Source organism: Bos grunniens, chromosome 10 (assembly GCF_055505025.1).
Source record: "Bos grunniens cultivar Pamir isolate PY7600 chromosome 10, Bosgru_T2T1.0, whole genome shotgun sequence".
NCBI classification, from domain to species: domain Eukaryota; kingdom Metazoa; phylum Chordata; class Mammalia; order Artiodactyla; family Bovidae; genus Bos; species Bos grunniens.
In genome coordinates, this window is record NC_141174.1 from 60473116 (window position 1) to 60488238 (window position 15123).

Genomic DNA, 15123 nt, shown 5'->3' on the forward strand with positions numbered 1-15123 from the left:
TAACGTTATGTCCACAAACTCTTTTTAGAATATTAGGTAAAATTTAAACTTGTGTCAGAAAGAAAAATCAATGTACAGGATGAGAATATTTTACACCAAAAGTAGAATAAAGCAAAAGATGCTCTGCACAATGAGTTTATAGATATCCTTATTGTTCTCAGTATATGTTATGATTCCTACTTTTGGTTCAAAATCTAAATTATATGAAATTATCTATACTATGTGTTCTTGGTATGATTTCTGTTTAAAAAATCTCTCCAAACCACAATGAAATACTATTTCACACCCCATTAGGATGACTTTTTTTTTTTTAACGCAAAACAGTAAGTATTGGCAGAATGTGGAAAAATTGGAACACTTGCTGGTGGGACTATAAAATGATGCAGCCACTGTGAAAAACAGTTTGTAGTTCCTCAGAAATTAAACACAGAATTACCATGATTCAGCAATTCCATTCCTAAAGAACTGAAAAGAGGGACTGAACCAGATACCTGCACCCAAGTGCTCGGAGGAGCATCATTCACAATGACCAAAGGTGGAACAACCCAACTGTCCACCAGCCTATGAAGGGATTAAAAAAAATGTAGTATATGTACACAGTGAAATATTATTCAGACATAAAAATGAACAAAATTCTGATACATGCTACATGAGAGAAACTTGACTATATGATGCAAAATGAAAAAGGACAAATACTGTGTTATTTTTATCCCAAAGGACAAATATTAGTTTTTTTCCCTTTATGTGAGTTTCCTGGAATAGGCAAATTCACAGAGACAGAAGGTAAAATGATGGTTACCAAGATCTGGGCAGGGCGGCTGGGAAGTTGTTCCTCATTGGGTACAGAGTTTCTGTTTGGGTTGATAAAAAAGTTCTGGAAAATAGTGGTGATGGTTGCTCAATATTGTGAAGGTCCTTAATACCACTGAATTGTACATTTAAACATGGTTAAAATAGTAATTTTTATGTTGTATATATTTTACCACAAGGAAAAAAAATCTATTAAACAAAAATTAAACTGAAAAGATGGATTTTGTTTATTTGTTTTAGGAAGAGTAAATAGAACAGATTTTTAAATTCTGTTTGGGTTTTGTTCAGTTTGTTTCTGCTTGCTTTAAGCCCTGCCTGCCTGTGCTAGGAAGGAGAGTGACTAAGATGCCCCCACAACATTGCCAAAGCCATTCAGGCTGTGGGCTTGTGTGGTCATGCGCCTCAGAAGGTCTTATGTCATTTGGAAAGCTCTCTAGTTCAGCAATCTTTGCTTCACTTTGTCAATGCACAGGAGAGTGTATCATTGCAGCTCCCCTCCCCCCACCCCTCAGGCGTGTGTTGGGCTAGAATCTGTTTGTGAAAATATTATTTTAGGATTGCTTTCACTCCTATCATCTGCTTATTTTCCTTCCTGCATATTTCATAATGTAGCATAGAGATTTCTGATTCAGCAGTTAAAATAGTCTGTGCATTAGTTATCACTTCCTTGTGACCCACTTTATACACAATTACTCATTCTGGCATTGAAAGTCCAGATTAAAAAAAAAAAAAATCCCTGGGACTAAAGTATGTATTAATATATCTGTGGGAGTAAAAAGGAGATATTGACCAAATATCTATTGGTAGCACTCAAAGGACCTCAATCAGCCCCAGATTTCCCATCTCATTTACTCTTCTGTAAAAGCTCTCGAATTACACCCTCTTCAGTTATTCTACACCCACAATCCCACTTTTTCCACCTTCTCTACTTTCATTTCCTTCCCCTCAAAATACATCTCTATGATGAATCCACCAAACACTACTGTCTGCTATACCTCCCCGCGCTAAGGGTCGTGGGGAACTCAAAGAGCAATGGGACAGTCCCTGCTCCGAGGAGGCATCGGTGCCAGTGCAGTGTCCCCCCCACCACTCAAATGTGCTACAGGCACCCCTAAATCTTTATGACTGCCTATGACAGGCAAATTCTTGGGTCCTACCCCCCACTAGAGAATCTGATCCAGTTGGTCTGCACTTTTAACTCCTCTCCAGGGAATTCTGATTGGGACCCTAAGAACATATTTTGAGAGACCTGGTGACACAGTGGAAGGCAGTAGAATCTCTTGCAAGCTTCACTGAGGTGGCTCCAGTCCCATGAAAGAACAGAGACAGGGGAGACAGAATTGGTCTGAGAGATTGAGCGAAGGCTTCCTGGAAGAAGTGCTTTTAAAGAAGAGCTGAAAACTAGACAGTGGGAGGCACACAGGCACGGTCACCTGCTGCCACCCCCTGCCGAAGGCGAGGGCAAGACTTTGGCCACATTCCTCCCGTCTGGGACCTTTGGAGCAACTGGGGAGGACGGGAGACCCTGGGATAAGGGATACACTCCTCTTGGAGAGGCCAAGTGGATGATACTTTTTGCTGGGGTTCCTTCCCGCACACAGAGCCCCAGCTCCAGATCCACCTGCTAGCAGAACCCTGCCCGAGGTCCTTCGCTTCTCTGACCTGAGTGAGGGCTGATGTTATGTGCCTTGTAGGCTGGGTGTGAGAATTTAGTGAGTTAATGGGTGTGCAGTACCATTGGTACACATTTAAAATTCAATATATAAGAGCTAATGTTATTCTTATCATTCTAGTTTTTTCTTTAGGATAAATTCCTAGAAGTGGGATTACTGGAACAGCAGTATAAGTGTTACTAAATGGGATGTATAAAACAATGTGTACAAATTTTGAGTTTTATAAAAGTGTCTAAAATTTGACTGCTAGAGATAAGGATGATTATTCATATTTATAACACTAGGTCCTTGGGAGGATATATACTAAGATACTGTTGTTTAGTCACTAAGCCGTGTCTGATTCTTTTGCAACCTCATGGACTATAGCCCCGCCAGGCTCCTCTGTCCCAGGGATTTCCCAGGCAAGAATACTGGAGTGGGTTGCATTTCCTACTCCAGGGATTGAACTACGTCCTGACCCAGGGATCAAACCTGTGTCTCCTGCTTGGTAGGCAGATTCTTTACCACTGAGCCACCTGAAAAGTGAAAGTGAAGTCACTCAGTCATGTCTGACTCTGCAACCCCATGGACTGCAGCCTACCAGGCTCCTCCGTCCATGGGATTTTCCAGGCAAGAATACTGGAGTGGGTTGCCATTTCCTTCTCCAGGAGATCTTCCCGAGCCAGGGATTGAACCTGGGTCTCCCGCATTGTAGGCAGATACTTTACCATCTGAGCCACCAGGGAAGTTGAGAGCCACCTGGGAAGCCCAAATCAAAATATTAACAGAGATCATCTCTGGGTATTCTCTGTGTTTTTCTTTGATAAATGGCAGCCACTCTCTTCCTCCTCCTCAATTCTCCTCTTATTCTCTCTCCTTCTCTCTATATACACACACACACACTCACAGCTAGTTTTAATGCCTGGAAGTTAACACTTTTTTCTCCCAGGAGACTCTTATTAAAATGTAAATATATTACCTGGGAAAAGCACCACTTTCAACTCTTCCCCCAGGTTATTGATTCAATCAGCTGGCTGAATCCTGGCCCACAGTGAACACAGATGGAAGGACTGGGCCAGGGCTACCGTCCCCCAAGGATAAGCCCAGAATAAGAATGATGGCAGTGAGCATTCCAAGAGTTAGAAGGCACATCAAAAACAATTTGATGTTCAAGGAAAGGAAACTAAAGACCAGAGTAGGTTTGCAGAGGAGGGCTTGAGAGGGAATGGCTGCCTGCTCTCTGATTTGGTCGATGTTCAGTTGGACGCAGAGGAATGAACCAATGGACCTTTCAATGCCTCCTGCGCAGTTCTGTAAAAAGCCAATTATTGGGTGAAAAGAAAGATCATGAGACTGGAGATTGCTTATTTGCACACACCTGCTCTTCTTGGCATATATTTTAGAGCAGAAGGTTATGGTTTATACAAGTGAGTTTCAAAGGGCTGGTAAGTAACTCACTCTGAAAGCCCTTCTCAGATCTCCGAGTAGATAGATGCAACAGTTTGGCATTAAACTGATTCATTAAAATGTTTCCTGTATGAAAACTTTCCTTTTTTGATTATCTTATTTCATAGCTCTATTACTTTTGACCATAGGGTTGGTTTTAGAAAAGCAAAACCCTGTAACATTCCCTCCAGTATATTTTCATACCACAGTCGAAATCTACATTTTTGGACAAATGCTTTGAGAGATTGGTATTTCTGAAATGCAACTTCGTTGTTTTTAGTTTTCCCAAATTTGAGACAGAAACACTTTTTTTTTCCCTAGAGCCCAGAGCCATCCCTGCCTAACTCAGGGCCCAAACTTCATATCAAAGTTCAAATTGTAAGAAACAGATTTCCAGTTTTAGAAGACAGGGGCTACATACAAAAGAGGATACTTAGGTTGTCAACAGAGATAAAGCCTGACACTGTCTCGCGTTTATCATAAGGAAAAATAAAGGGAGGTGGGAGGCTGAAGGAAGGGGCCAGCTAGGCTGTAACCCATCTTATGTACTCTTCCTCAATTTGGCGTCTACTTCAGAGGAGGCTCCAGGGGTGGGTCTTTCAGGGCTCTGTCTTTGAAAGAGACAGGCCCTGGGGTTTGCTGGGCCTTCTGCTTCCTGGGTGAGGATCTCAATCCAGATCTGGTTATGGAGGGAGCCTTTCTCTCTGGCCCTTTTACTAATTCTGGAGGGAAAGGAATACAATCCCCCAGGCAGGCAAACCTGCACAGCAAATAGAGAACAGGATGGGCAGGGGCAGGAAGGGTAGGGCCGCACTGGGGGAGGACAGAGGGAGGAGCCCACCAGAGCAAGTTGTGGTGGGGGATGGTTTTCCTGCTAACCAGACGCCAAAGGGTGTCTTCAGGGCTGGGAGCTGCTGGAGCTTCCCTTTCTCTGACTGAGTGGGTACTGCAGTTGTCTGCCCTGGATCCTCTTTGCTTCTCCCCTACCAGGAGCATCAGAGCATCTCACCTACCTCTGCAGCTCCCATCTGCATCAGTGCTTGAGGTCCCCAGATCTCTTCCCTGGGGACCAGACTCATGCATCCCTCCTCTACCATGACATTGCACTGGCACCTCAAATCCAACCTTTCCTGAGTGACCCTGGTGCCTCTCCATTCTCATACGCCCTCCACTTGGATTCTATTATCTCAGTCAGGGGATGGGGTGCTCACTCACAGCAGAAATCTTCCCCACCCTTGCATCTTACCAAGTCCTTAGGACCAACTAGACCCCATAGCCACCCTAACTACAACCTGGGATGTCAGTCAGGCCACCGTCACCTCTCAGGGGACTGGAGTGGCAGCCCCCTCCCTGGCCTCCCTGTCTCTACTCTTGTCCTCCTCATATCTACCCTGGCTGATTTTTCGAGCAAGCAAATCTGATTCCATTTCAAGCCTCTTTCTATGTTCCCACTCCCATGCAATATGTTCAAAACCTAAACTTGGCATTGGCAGCTCACAATTCTATTCAGAATGGCAGCTTTTTTAAAAGTTACATTATGAACTATTTAAAACCCACAAAAAGGCATAAAGACTATAACCACATGCATACCCATCCCCTAACTTCAAAGATAAAGCCTTATCTCTACAACAGCCAAAACTGCCCCTGCGTCCCCTCCCCTCCCCTCCCACAGAGGTAACTGCCATTCTGCATCTGCCAGCACTCCTCTGATGTCTCTGCAATTTTCCTTAGCATGGCTTTTCTATTTCATTATAACTTGTCTTTATTCCTTACGAGCCTCTCTTGCTGGTTAGATTTCAGGGAAGTCCGGGAAATGCTATGAAGAGACCACTGAAAAAGTTGTCCCTTCAGGTACATTCTCGGCCTCTCAGGTCACCTCTCCTCCTTGCTGCTCTCCAGCGTGATGCTTTGTGTAAATTCACTGGGTAGGAGGGGTGGTGTCTTTGGGCACCCTTTGGGTAGGGGTTGGGAGGGTAAAAGACAAGGTCCTCAGACCCATACCACACCCTCCAGATCCTCGCTGATTCCTGCTGTGGGGTAGCCGGACTCAGCCTGCTCAGCTTCCTGGGCCACTCTGACTCCACAGCCTTGGCTAGCAGCTCCCCTTGTCCTTTACCACTGCAGACCCCAGAGGAGACTCTCTGATTCTCAACTCAACCATCTCCCATAAGACATGGGAACTGAAGGGAGTTCAGAGAAGCCAAGCTCCAGCCTTCCTCTGCCTAATCACACTACTCTGTTTCACTGTGATAAGTTGGGGCAGTTTGAGAGGTATTTTCCTTTCTGATCCCAAATATGAAGCAGAGCAACATCCACCCACTCCCAGGTCTGGGGTTCACATCAACCTCCCTGACAAGCAGACAAGGTTGTCCTTCATCTGTACCCTTCTTACCTCTGGGGTAGGTAGTCTCCAAAGAGGACCATTGTTAATTCATCTCTCCCTGTGTGTGCAAAGTGCTCCTTCTATCAAGAAGTAGAAAGTGCTTCCTTTCCCTGAAGGGCTGGTCTTGTGACTTGCTTTGATCAACAGAGTGCAGTAGAAATAATGTTCTGGTAGTTCTGAACCCAGACCCTATATGCACTGGAAGCTTCTTCTTCCTCCCAGTTGGAAGCCATCTGCCATGTACTCTGATGTCATCATACTGTGAGGAAGCCACCTGAAGAGGCCAGAGAAAGAGAGAGAATGGCCCAGCTCTTCCATTTATCTCAGCCAAGGCACCAAAGCTGGGGGTTAAGAAGTTTTCTTGGATGTCCTAATCCCAGTAGATACTCCATGAACAGAAGAACCACCTAGCTGAACTCAGCTCAGATTGCAGAATTATGAGAAATGATAAAATGTACTTTCAAGCCATCAAGTTTTGGGTGGTGGCTTATTATGCTCAATAGTAAAATGAAACACCCCTCCAGCTGCATTTCTCCTGACTGCCTGCCTCATACTTTATGCTTCAACAACTCACAGCAGCCTGCGTGACTCCCTGCATAGGCTGTGCTGTGTCTCACTTACATACCTTTTATTCAAGCTATACTCTCTTTTCCCCACCTCACTCCTCTGCCTGGCTAACTCCTGTTCCACTTCTGACTCTCTCTCTTTTTTTTTTTTTTTTTGAGGCATCTATGTTACCCTTAGGTAAATCCCATCATTACACTATAATTATCTATTTATGTATCTGCCTCCCAAACTAGGCTTGAATTCTTTAAAGCTGGGTACTATGTCTCATTCAGCTTTGAGACATTACTTTATATGGAAATGTGAGCAAGTCCCTTAAACTTCTTTAGTTCAGTTTCTGTGTAGTCAGGGATAGAATTCAGTTGTCTGTAGCAGAAACCCAGCCTCACTGGGTTAATGAAACAATGGTTTATTTTTTCACGCACCAAGACTGAAAGTAGGCCTTTGGGGGCAGAAAGAGTAGCTTCACAATGTCAGAATACCCCAGTGTTCTTCTGTATTCCTGCTTCACCACCCTCAGGATATGGCTGTCTGCCTTACGGTTGCCTCAAGGTCACAACATGGCTGCTCCAGCACCAGCCTCACATCCATGTTCCAAGTAGGGTGAAGGAAAGAACAGGAGGAAGGGGCAATGTCCATATAAGGACAGCCACACTTTCCCAGAAATCCCCAGAAGACTTCTACTTAAGTCTCACTGGTCAGAACCATATCACACGGCCATTCATAGCTGCAGGAAAGACATGACAAATGTTTGCAAAATGATTAATGTTGACAGGAATCACCCATGGAGTATAAACGTTGAACTAGAAGCAGTAACTTCTTGGGGTTATCTATCTGTAAGGAACAAAAAGAGGATGGATTTGGGGGTAGCAACTGGCAGTGTCTGCATCATTCCCTACCTGTAAAACAGGACTAAGACCTACCTTGTAGAAATGATGAAATTGAGAAAGAATGCAGGCAAAATGCTGTTCTTTGTACCAAGGACATACTATGCATTCAATAAAAGCAATTCTCTTTCTGCGTTTCCAGATGTGGCACTTAATTCAAACATCCAAGAGTTTTCCCTGAAGGGGCAGAGAATTAGTTGGCTCAAGGCAACCATCCCACTCTCTGTCTACAATGCTTCTGCGGTGAATTTGCTTCTGATGATTAACAAATCTTTTCTCAAAGGTCTATTCAACTGTTAATAAATCCAAACAGAATTATCACTACGACTCTTCACTTACAAAATGTGACCCAGAAAAAACAAAGCTTGGACAGAGACAAAAGGCAACGAGCTGTTTTCAATACTTTGTGGCTATTGTGCTGCGTATTTCATTTCTGATTCATTGGAAAATATCCAGCACACTTAGATTGGTGAGCAGCCTCAGACAAGGGGGTTAAGGATAAAGTCTCCAAATTCTTAGTCACTGGCACCTGGAAATGTTAGCAGTAGGAAGATTTCTTTTTGCTAGGAAACTGCTCTATGATTCTGTAACCACCCTTGCCCCACTGGGGTTTTTTGTTTGTTAAAGCAGACTAAAATTTTATGTATAGGTTAGGACTCTTTTGTTTGCAAGAGAAAAACACAAAATGCCTTATTAAAAGGTGAATTTATTGCCCTGACTAAAAAGTCCAGAGTAGAATTTCAGGCACAGCTGGCTCCAAGTGCTCAGGAATCTCTGTGTCTCTCAGGTTCTCTCTCTGTGGTAACAAGACTGGCCACCTGGGGTTCCTGCATATCAACCCACCACCTCAGCAATCCCAGCAGAAAGAGGATGCCTTTTACCCAGTGGTTCCAGAAAAAGCTCCAGGATTGGCTCAGCCTCAGTCACATGCTTACAACCCAATCAATCACTGCGTTAAGGGAATGTGGTTCTCCTATTGGTTAGTCTGGGTCGCATGCCTGAACCTGGAGCCAGGAGATGGGTTGAGATTGGGAGATGCAGTCCATGGGGTCGCTAAGAGTCAGACACGACTGAGCAACTTCACTTTTCACTTTCATGCATTGGAGAAGGAAATGGCAACCCACTCCAGTGTTCTTGCCTGGAGAATCCCAGGGACGGGGGAACCTGGTGGGCTGCTGTCTATGGGTCGCACAGAGTTGGACACGACTGAAGTGAAGTGAAGAGCATAATTAGGGTACTACTACCAGCAGAACAGTGTGCCCAGGCCCAGCCTCACAAAAGTTTAAAGAGTTCTGAACAGATTCAGATTCATTTGATTTTATTGAAAGTTAACACCATAATAATACCAGTGATACTCTTTGCCATCTGTCAAAATCCTACTCATTTTTTCAGGCTCATTTCAAATGCCACCACAAACAAATCCTTCTAATGAGATTACATTTCCATCAGCACTTTATTTTTCTCTCATGACGTGTATCATTTCTTGCCATGGATTATGGTGAGTTACACACCCATTTGTCTCCACCCTTGGTCTGAACAAGGCCCCTCTCTCATTCACTACAGACAGACTGAGGATAAGAGTTTCTATCTGGCTGTGACCAGGCCTTGGAATGCAGAGAATGCAGGATGGTGAGGAGCGGAGAGATCACATGGCCCCCTCCAGGAAGAAAATACATCCACGGGGCAAAATTGGATTTTAGAAGTCAGGCTGGCTTTTCTTTTTAAAGTCATATTGGAACCATCTTTTTTTTTTTTTTAATATACATGTGTGATGAAACCTGGAGAGAAGCTGAAAACAGATTCAAGCCTTGAGATGGCAGCAGTCTTAAAAATATCATGTCCTGAATGAATTAGGGAGAGAGTTGTGAGGCGCCTTCCTCTCTTCAATAAACAAAAATGCAAATATCCCAGATGCCTTTTATACCCTCCCCAGGGCTAGCGGCTTATTAATCAGTTCAGAACCTTTCCACGCTGCTCCAGTTTTTTACAAGCAGTCTGTTTCCTCTCCTGTCCTTGGTGGCTTCCTTCCAGGGACACTCCCCTTGGGAGAAAAGGCGTCGACATACGGAGATCCTTCCAGAGTCACCCTTGCTTGCAGACACCTGCAGATTTCCCTTGAACGTTTCCTGTTCAACTCAACAGGTTTTAATTATGTGAACTAATATTTGCTCACTCTTAAACCATGTTTACCCTCGTAAAAGGCAAACTCCAAAGGACTAGGCTTAGGCGAGCCCAGAAGGAGCTAAATGTTTATGTAAACGGGCTCGTGATTTCCCGCCACCTCACATTTCCTCACTGCTCCATCCTTCTGAGGACTCTGCACCTTGGCCTTCTCATTTAGAGCAGATGATCACAAATTCTCTTTTCAGTTTCCACCTACCTCTGGTAGAAACAGGACTAAGTTCTCCTCCTAGAGACACCCCATCTTTCTGTGCAGAAAAATCCTCTGTTGGTTCCTTACTTGGGACTCTATGTGACCCTAATGGTGCCGCGAAGGTGCTTCTCTTTCTGCGGCTGCTGGGTCCTATTTCTGAACCAAAAGTGGAAGACCGCCTCAGAAAATCTGAGACGTGTTTTTACTCAGTTCTTGTCAAGCGTATCACGTAGTTTGTTCCACAGCCGTTTCTTCCTCGTAATTCTGACATGTTGGTCTGAAAACACACTCGTTTCCCATAACCAGAAGAGCGTGGAGCGGGGAACTTTACAATTCAAGAGACAGAAAAGTGGAAACTAGTCACATGAGGCTTCATTTGTTCTAACAGCGAACACAAGGGTTTCTAATGTATAGTTTGGGGCTGTTGTTAGAGTCCAGTGTTCTTATTTTGAGCTGAGAGAAAATGTAAGGTTCTTCCTCCCCTTCTCCCCCAAACATCCACACCAGGCTGCTCACATGGTGGGGTTGGGGGAGGAGCATCTTGGGAAAAGAAGCAAGAATCAAGTCACACATCTATCAACCAATGGGAAATGAGCCACTTTATCCACAAAGTACTGAAGCAAGAGCATGTGAATACCCTTCTGTCTACAGTAGAGCCTGTGTGTGGATCATGACCCAGTCTGACCCACACCAGAACTCTTCTCTGTGCGACAGATATTTAACAAGGCAAAACTCACACCTTTTCTCTTCTCTAAATTGGTTCTGTGATGTTGGGGGAATGAAAGTCTTTGACTTTCAATACACATCACTCAGATATAAATAACCACTCTGAGGCCTCACACTTGACTTCCTCAAAGCTCAGGTCTTCACTTCCCCAATGTGTGGTCAAATACACCTGTTCCTCAAAAAAAAAAAAAAAAGGCATATTGGTTTCTTATAAGTAAATTATCCTCAGATATTTCTGAGGCAAGGTCCTCTACCTAGGTGATCAGTTGGATGCACATTGCATTTCTCCAAAGACACTAACCTACAAATTCAGATAGGCAATTCTGGAAATCAAAGAAAACTTGCCATACGCTGTGATCTTTAATCACTGCATGCCTTTAGGTATAAATAGTTCAGCTGAAAACATGCCTGTACAGGCAAGCCCGGGACACTGAATATGTGCACACACACACAATGCCATTGTCACAAATAGAAAATTCCATGCTTTCAGGACAAAATCCTTAAAATGCTTTCAGCCAAATCCTTAAATAGTGAAACTAAGAATGAAAGTGACAAAATGAGTGATTTCAACCCACTTTGATTATATTTTTGGAGCCTGGTCAGATCAATTTCCAAGTGAACCAGCTCAGACGGTTCACCAGGGAATGTGTGGTTCACCAGCCGGAAACCAAGCTCTTTGTCAAGCTAGGGGGATGTTTCTTCTCATTCCAGCTCAAGCTCCAGTCATATAACTTATTAACTAAACCACAGGTAACCAGCCCTCTCCAAAACGTGTAAGGAAAAAGGTTTTAAAAAGGAGGGGCGAACAGAATAAAACCAGCTCACACTGTGAGCCAGTGGAAAGTCTGTGAACAGACAGCTCCACACTGGGCACTGCTAGTTAACAGGCACAAGCCAGTGCTCCGTTTCAGACACACTGGGAGGACAACTGAGTTCTCACACGCTTCTCCACATGTGGCCCTGCACCCATCATCCAGGTGGGCAAGAAAATAGTTTCCCTTAGGTGAGCAGACTTGCTGGAGGAAGTCATGTCTATAAACAAAAGCTGACCCTGGGGACTGGATAAAATCTCAACTGGACCCCTTTCTATACTGAGGATGGGTTGAGATCACATAACCTATCTGGGGGCATCTGCTCAGATGGACAGGAGCTGGGCCCTTAGGAGGGAAGAAGCAGCTGTGGGTTTCCTGGCCTGAGAGCCCAGATCCAATGTGCCATCAGTTTGCCTTGAAGATTCTAGGATGGAATCTTTCTCCTTATCAGACACAAAAATCCACGAGAACTGCACTTTAAAGTTCCATAAATACACAGTAAATGAATTGTCACTGAGCATTTACACGCATGGCATTTGTGGTAGCAACCACTAATACAGAACTTTTGCCCATTTAAGATCTGAGGCTTATGTTAGGGAAAACTATTAAAAAGTAAAAAAAAAAAAAGAATTAAAAAAATTTTTTTGACAGTTTCTTAGCTCATTGGTGTCATCACCTATCTTGGAATTTTAAAAAATAAATATCTAAAAATCCAGACAGCAAATGGTATCATTTTATTCATGCCCTGAGTGTTGGGCATGAATTAGCCTCTGCCTCTCACCATCATAAATTTCAGACTGATTAAAAATCCTATTGTAAAAATCAAAATGAGTATTCAAAGGAAACATAGAATACTTTATAATCTTGAGATAGGGAAAGACTTTCTAAACAAAATATAAAGCTCAGAAACCATACAGAAAAAGATTTATAACCTTGACTGCATAAAAATTTTAAACTCTGTGAAGTAAAAGTCAATATAAATAAAGACCAGGAGAAAATATTTATAAGAGCTATAAAACAGAAAAAACATCCAGAATAAATAGAATACATACAAACCACCCAATAATTAACATACAAGGAAGAGTTGTAGAAAATTCACAAATATAATTGGCCAGGTTGGTATTACTCATGACCCCCAAATTTCATTCCTAGATAATATACCCAACAAAAATGTATGCACATGTATTCTGAAAGACATGCACAGGAACATCCATAGCATCATTATTTGCTAGTAATTGAAAGTTGGAAAGAATCCAAATATCCATCAGTAAATAAATTGTGGTATATTCACATAATGGAATATAATAAGCAATGTAAATGAATACATTACAGCTACAAGCAAGTACATGAATGACTCATAATGTTGAATGAAGGAAGCTAGACATGAGTGCATGCTGTATGATTCCATTTTATGAAGTTTAAAACCAGGCACATCTAATCTATGCAAGTTATATTGCAGAATAGTGATTACTTGGGGGGGGGGGTGGGAAAAGTTCTGATAATATTCTATTTCTTGACCTGGATGGTGGTATAAGAAGAATTCTGTTAATTATTTCAGTAGAATACTTTTCTGTATACTTTTATACTTTTCTGTATTTTTATACTTTGAGAAAATGCTACCAAATATCCAGATGGTCAATAGGCATATGAAAAGATGCACAATGAAAAGATGCGATTTTAAATGATGCAGCTTTTTCTGCATATGATGCTGGCAGTTTTTTTTAAATTTATAATGTTCAATGTCCATGAGTATTTTGGTGTCTTTGTAAATTAGAACAGAATTTTCAGGGAGAAGCTTTGGCATTATTTACCCAAAATTCAAACGTGCATGCCTTTTGATGCAGAAATCCTACTTCAGAAATATATCCTTCAGAAATATTGATGCATAAGCACATAAATTTGTGAACAAAAGCTTGCAGCAGTATTGTTTGTTTGATGCTGAAAAATGGCAAACCACCAATGTGTCCATAATTTGGCAAGAATGTAGCCTTTAAAGAAAAATGAGGGAAGCTTTTATGTACTAACACAAAAAGAACTCCAGCAAACATTGTTAAGTTTAAAAACAGTTAAGTCACAGAATAGGAACATATTACATGATCTCATTTATATACAAATGACCTGAATGTAAACTTTTAATATAAAATTTAAAACAAGAAAACAAAACTAAAATCTGATGTGGCTCATTTATTTAAATATCTTACAAATCCTATCACCAAAAAAAAAAAAAAGCACCTTAACTTCTCTCTGGAGATAGAATGCTGTCCCTGGACTGTCTCTCTGTTTCCTGGGCAAATCCTAAGATTGAACCGCAAGAGGAAAGAAGTGTTTCTTGTTCCACAGCCTCCCAGAGGAGCCTCAGTGTCACAAAAGCCAACTCCCACACAGGCCCGAGCAAGGGCACATGGAGTCTCTCCAGCCCTTTGTGCTTCCGAAGCACTTTTCAATAATTAAACTGCCTGAAGGGTGGGGGTGGGTGTGGCTCCCACAGACTCTACACTCCCTGGACAGAAACAGTCCTTTGGAATGCAAAGGCATCCCTTAGCAGTGGCCGTTCCCTGGCCCCTGCCCTTCCTCAGCCCCCAAACACTGAGGCAAGGGCCTTCAAGGCCCTGCCCAGAAGGCAGTTCTTCTCCCGGAAGAGTTATACTATTCTCTGTCCTCCTGGTCCCGCCTCCCCTTATGGAGGAAGAGCATTGCAACAGGCAGCAAGAGAAATAATATCTTAATACTGTCGACTGCAACTCTGCCCTTTTTTTTTTTTACCTCGAGGATCCTACAAACAACGAAAAATGCATACATCCTTCCAGTTTCTTATTGTACAAATAAATAGCAGGAGCAGTCTATGCTACCATATTTTCAAATGGTTAGCATCTGGAGCAAACTTTTCCAGCCTTTGGAATTTAATAAGCCATTAAAATTTCACAGTTTCGGGGGAGCCCAACAAAGGATTAATGATTTTCATTTTACCAAGTACAGACGGTTTCAAAAACAACCTGACTCTAATACCAAAACAATGTGAAAATGACAATCTCAGATTTTAAAAGCAGCACTCTAACACGCTAAGATCTTATGAAAAACACGTTTTCCTCATATACTGTTAAACATTTCCTCACAGGCTGGTGTCAGTCCCCTTGGAAAGAGTTGATAGAGATTATATCCTAAATTCCCAAACCTGTCTATGCCCAAGAAAGACAGGAAGGCATTAAAAAAAAAAAATTACAGATTCCAAGTACTCATCCCATATTTACAGCATCTGCCTCTCTGTTCTTCAAGAATGGAGCTCTGGTATGTGTATTTTTTTAAACTGTTTTTAACTATGGTAAAATATTTATAATATAAAATTTATAATTTTAACCATTTTTATATGTACAATTTAAAAATAAATGGTGTGTGTGTGTTTACAATTTGGGCTTCCCTGGTGGCTCAGACAGTTAAGAATCCACCTGCAATGCAGGAGGCCTGGGTTCAA

General features: G+C 42.5%; 2 long non-coding RNA genes across 2 annotated transcripts in view; one reads left to right on the forward strand and one right to left on the reverse strand.

The window, feature by feature from the left end:
* The window catches only part of LOC147364645 (uncharacterized), a 33851-nt gene extending 21211 nt beyond the window's left edge, over positions 1 to 12640 (reverse strand). The window contains exon 1 of the long non-coding RNA XR_015134792.1: positions 6301 to 12640. This is a non-coding gene — a long non-coding RNA (uncharacterized LOC147364645). The remainder of the gene's footprint in view (positions 1 to 6300) is intronic.
* LOC147364642 (uncharacterized) overlaps positions 1 to 15123 on the forward strand; it is a 147299-nt gene that overhangs the window by 79451 nt on the left and 52725 nt on the right. The window lies entirely within an intron of this gene.